Source organism: Apium graveolens, chromosome 1 (assembly GCF_009905375.1).
Source record: "Apium graveolens cultivar Ventura chromosome 1, ASM990537v1, whole genome shotgun sequence".
Lineage (NCBI taxonomy): Eukaryota > Viridiplantae > Streptophyta > Magnoliopsida > Apiales > Apiaceae > Apium > Apium graveolens.
In genome coordinates, this window is record NC_133647.1 from 72,444,889 (window position 1) to 72,451,029 (window position 6,141).

Here is a 6,141-nt window from a genome sequence, read left to right on the forward strand (position 1 = left end):
AATAAACGGAGTCATAATCCCTCGAATGAATATTCAAAATAATATTCATTAATAAAATAAACGGAGTCATAAGCCCTCGAATGAATATTCAAAATAATATTCATTAATAAAATAAACGGAGTCATAAGCCCTCAAATGAATATTCAAAATAATATTCATTAATAAAATAAAGTTATCGAATAAACCTTATTCGATTCATAGTTTTGAAAACTATATCTATATATATATAAATATATATAATATACTCGGGAACATCGACTCCCGATTTTAGAAAAATATCCACCTTTGGGTCCCCTATACTAAGGGTATACGCAACTACTGCTTATCTCTAGCATAGGTATTATGCAACTATAATCATTTGAATCAACATATATATATCAAGATTATGAAACAGACATGCATATATACCATATCACATGCTCCAATATATCGCAAGATTTGCTAATTAACCATCATGCATCTATCACAAGATAATGCATATACATATGTATACATCACAACAACAGTATAACGGGTAGAAAACTTGCCTGAGCGACTGGGGGTGATAAATGGCTTGGGACGAGCCTGGTAACCTATAAACAACATATAAGTTGGAATTAAACCAAAGTCGCTTATGAATCTATACATTAACCAATTAGACCCTAACGTTCGCTTTTGCGCTTAACGATTCACTTAAGTCGCTCGAGTACCCTCGGCTCCACCATTTTTAATAAATTAACCATTAAGGGTTTTAAGGCGATTCTTTCGCGAGTGCCTTACCAACTGCGTAATACACTTCACATAAATTTTTCTTACTCCAATTAGTCCTTTAAGGTCTTTAACCTATGTTTCGCGAAACGCCGTTACTTAAAACGGTCGTTTCTCCTAAAGCGTATATCGGATTCAAACGAACCACATATCAAAACGAAGCTCATAACATGAACTATCTAATCATGGAAATGGTCAAAACCTAACAGTGAGTTCTCAGGTCCTGATGTTAAGAGCAAAAACAGTCTAAAGTAAATCGGACATTACGACGGCTATGTTTACGCGATTACCAATTTTTATTCTACTCCAATTCAACCACAAACCAACCACAATTCAACTATACAACCAAACTCCATCCATACCTCACTACATCAGCCCCAACACCTCAAGTTTTTCCAATTTATATTAATCTCAAACATGAACTAAAACTATTCTTAAGTTCTTTAACTAATAACCAAGATTTACAACTCCAAAAACATCACAAAACCAACTAATCTCTACATACACAATAATCAAGCCTCTTATGAACTATAATACTCATATCAAGCTCTTAACATTCAATAACAAAGCTAGATTAAGAGATTATACCTTCCTTGTGAGTGGGAGTAACTAATTAGCTTGGAATCACCCTTGAAAGTCCTTACCCAAGCTTAATCTAAACAAAAACTCAAGAACAAAATTTTAAGTTCTTGAAAAACACTATTCACCCTCTTCTTCCATGAATTTTAGGAAGAGATTGTGAAGGAATTTGAAGCTCAAACTTATAGGATAGCTATATCTATGCATAAGGAATATTAGATAATTACCTCACTAATTAACAAGGCTTGGATCTTGGATTTTGGATTTTTCTTCTTGAAAAAAAAGAGAAAGGCCGAGAGCTTTCTTGAAGAAATGAAGTCAACTTTGTGTTTTTGTGATTTGTTTTGCTTGGTTGCTTGCTTTTGTTTTTGATTTATTACTTTTAACCATGTTGAATTTTGTGTGGTTCTTAATCAACCAACAACACACTTCTCTTTGGTCATGCTTAGGTCATCATGTTATGTCATCCTCCCACACTTGTCCTCTTCTTATTGGTTTGATGACATCATCCTCACTAACCTCTTTGATTAGCTTCTAATTACTTGGCTAATGACTGCTGATCTGTTATACGGTTCACTTAACTATCATTTTCGTTTATCGTTTGAGGGATCATACCCGGGATCTTATTACTTGGGTTTCATTAACCTTTCTCAATACATTATATTCCTTTTATGATCCTCTCTTATAATTCTTGAATTTAAATCATTTTTATCCTGTTACCTTATACTCAATTCTTTCGGTATTTGGTGGATTTTCGGAAAAAAAATCAAAGTGTTTGAATTTGGATTCTGACGATCTTTACATACACTTATATATCATATAGAGTGCTAATAAGATCTCAGAATAACAATAAAAGAACCCCTACATAGTGTGGCATGAAAAGTTTTCTTATTCAGCAATATCAGCAAAAATACTATTCATAAGGGTTACAAAAAAGTTCAAAATTTTGGGGTTATTACATTTATAACACATATTTCAGCCAATCTTCACAACATAAATTATGAATTATTTACCACTATGAAGATTTACTGTTATTGAGCAATTTATTGATAATTTACCTAGAGCCTGAAAATGAAGGATTTAACATTCCAATTTCATTTACCAACTTGTTTAATGTTATTTCATTTGTAGGCTTAGTAAAAATATCAGCTAATTTTTTTGCAGTTGGAACATACATTACATCAATTATACCATTTTTAACATGTTTACTAAAGTGGTACCTAATGTCAATGTGCTTTGTAGTAGAATGGTTATGTTGATTATAGAAAAAATATACTGCACTGGTATTGTCACACATTATTGGAATATGTTTCAATACTAGTCCATAATCTATTAAGTAATTTCTAATCCAAAGTACTTGAACAGAACAACTACCATCAATAATATACTCAGCTTCAGCTATAGAATTTTTTGTTGATTGTTGCTTCCAACTTGACTAAGGCACTAACCTTTTTCCTAAATATTGGCATCCTTCTGATGTACTTTCCTATCCACTTTGTATCCAGCATAGTCTGAATCAGTAAATCCAATGACAATGAATCCAGTGCCCTTAGGATACCATAATCCAAAGTTAGTATAATATATGGGATGTATCGTGTAAATATTTTTGGTAATAAATGAATAATATATGACTATTATATGAATTTTTGGTGCATTACGTGTTAATTGGTATCTGTGTTGGTGGTTTGTATGTGATAAAATTCGTGAATTTTAATTTTTATATTCCTAGAATGAGGTATAGATTATTTTAATATTTTTCTAATAATTTATATGTCTTTATATGATTTTGATATGGATTGAAAATACATCCTAAAGACACATTAAATGTCGCATTAATTACACTCAGGCTTTTTGTCTAAAGTCCAATACAGACCTGTATAGTCCGAGCTCGTAGCAGACTCAAGACGGCCCGTGTAGACAAGGCCCACCAGCAGAGGTTATCAAAGTCCACGAACACAAGTTTTTCACGGGCTAGGACCAATAAAGCTGGAAGAGCAGAGACATGTGTCCTAAACGGATTCAAAGTCCTATGCAAAAGGTTCTGGAGTTCATTCCCTTATAGGACTCCTAATCATCATCTAAGTTGGAGACTTGTCCACCAAGTCTCCCAACACAAGTCTAACCTTAGACTTACCTATATATAAAGGGCTCTACCTCTCAACCTAGAACTACGTTTTTGGCTTTATTCTCTATCACACAAAGATACGCAGGTATCTTGCAAGGACCAATAGTCCCGAACGCAAGAGCAGCCATTAAAGCTCAAAGCTCACAAACCCTAGCAATAATACTAACGCACTCTAGTTTTTATTCCATAACATTTGGCCCCATCTTTGGGAAGACTACAACAACCATGGTGAATACACGAAGAAGAAACAATAGTGGAACAATACTCCTGTCCCATCGCGAATAATCGTATTAGTGGTGGAAGTACCACCGCACTCAACCTATGCCTCCACCTAAAGAGGAACCCTGGTAGGGGCAACTGAGGCCCAGCAATAAGGAACGAATCCCCTGGCTCCTCAAAGGACGAATCCCCAATTACACAAGCTACATGCACATGTGAACTCTCGACCCGTTGGGTATGAGTACTCGGTGATCGTGACCACTAACCCCTCTTACGGGATGCCTCTATACCCTAAAGCTGGAGGAAGTGGACACTCTAATAGGAGTGAAGCACAAGGGTGGATGCCCCAGCACATACGTGGCTTGGCTCCTATTCCGGAGGATTAAGAATTCTCTGGAATTTATACTGATAGAGACTCTGAATCATCGGATAACGATGTTGCTCCAAGAAGGAGACGTGCTGATAAAGAGCCGATGTCCAATACTGACCAGTGCCCCAGGAGAACTCAAGGGACAAATTCCTAAAATGTCTAGGAGAGGATCAGGGCTCATTAAGGTGACATCGAAAGGCTGAAGCGCGACCTGGAGACACACTTGACCCGAAGACCCCCACTTGCTCCGAGGCGGGAAGATCCTCCTCCAATCATAGACCTGGATGATCCAATACCAAGAAGGACTGTTTCCCCAAGGGCTGATCCAAGTGATCTTATGCCCCTAAGAGATCTTGATGATCCAAACCCACCATTCATTGATGAGGTAATGAATAGCCGCATCTCACGGAAGTTCAAGATCCCACCATCAAAGCATACGATGGTACTAACGACCCTGCTAATCATGTCAGGACGTTCTCTAAAGCCCTGTTGCTACAGCCCGTGAATGACGCTATTAAGTGTCGGGCCTTTCCTCAAAACCTATCGGGTATGGTTCAAAGGTAGTACAACCGTATGCCCCCAAACTCTATTGGATCCTTTAAGGACTTGAGCCAAGCTTTTATCAAGCAGTTCATAAGTGGCATAGTACATGAGAAGTGTTCGGCTTCTCTCATGGGCATAGTCCAAGGAGCAAAGGTGCCCTGAGAGAGTATCTGAATTGATTTACAAAGGAGGCTTTGAAGGTCCCTGATCTTGAAGATAAGGTAGCTATAATAGCCCTACAACAAGGGACTAGAGACGAGTTCTTTAAGATGTCCCTGGCTAAGCGCCCTCCCGAAAGCATGCTGCAGCTCCAGGATAGTGCCGGAAAGTATACCAAGGTGGAGGAAAGTATGAAGAAGACAACTGTGAGTAATGAACCCACTGGAAACAAGATGCGGAAGACGGATCAAGAGTACGATGCCAACGATAAGTACCCTCGAATTTATAAAAACTCCGACTCCTCCTCTTCTAAGAAGAATCAGCAACCAAGGTTCACTAAATATGCAAGGTTGAACGCTCCAAGGAGCCAAATCCTTAAGGAAATTGAGAAGGACAAATAGTTCAAATGGCCAAAGCCACTAAGGGGAGACCCCGAGAAAAGAGACAAGAGTCAATACTGCAAGTTCCATAAAGATATTGGTCATGATACTGACGATTGCAAGCAACTTAAGGATGAGATTGAGTATTTGATCTGAAGGGGAAAATTCGGACGTTTCACCAAGGGTGAAGAGGCTGGAGGCCAAAAAGAGACAATGACCGAAGAGATGACGATCGAAGGGGTAATGATAGAGATCGCAACCCACAGCCCCGAGGGCCAGTAATCAATATGATCTCAGGAGGTCCTACAGCAGCTGGTACTATAAGGAACTCTCAAAAAGCTTATGTGAGAGAAGTGATGAGCATAGTTGGAGAGCCATCTGAAGCGTTCTAAGTCAAAGATGACACTTGAATTTGGTGCCCCAGATCTTGAAGGTTTGAAATTTTCTTATTACGTGTTGATTCTCAATGATCAGAACAAGCTCAGGATCTGACTGCATTTTAGATGTCATCAGTATTTGATGTGTTGTTAGGATTTGATACATCATCAGTATTTGCATTTCATCAACATTTGAAGGCAGTCTGTTATGAAGATTGATTATGTTCCTTATTTTGAGGGATGGATATCTGTTACGTTCAGAGTGATAGAACTTTATATATGCAGTTAAAGATATGTATCATTTTCTGTTAGAAATTGATAATGCATATCTTAGATTGATTTATAGCAGCTGTGTATTATATAAACACAGTTTAGGTCATCACATAGTGATTAACTCGAGTATTGTACGACCTAGCAGCTCTTAAGAATATCAGTATTTCTTGAGAGAGTTTGTAACATTTTTATTAGAAATATAAATAACCGTTATATTTTTATACTTGATCGAAATATCTATACAATTGTATCCAACCCCCTTAAATAATTGTATTACTACAGGGCAACCATTGGTATCAGAGCGGACTGATAATTTACTATCAGAAACGATCTAAACATGTCTCTGAACAAGTATGAAAGTATCAAAAT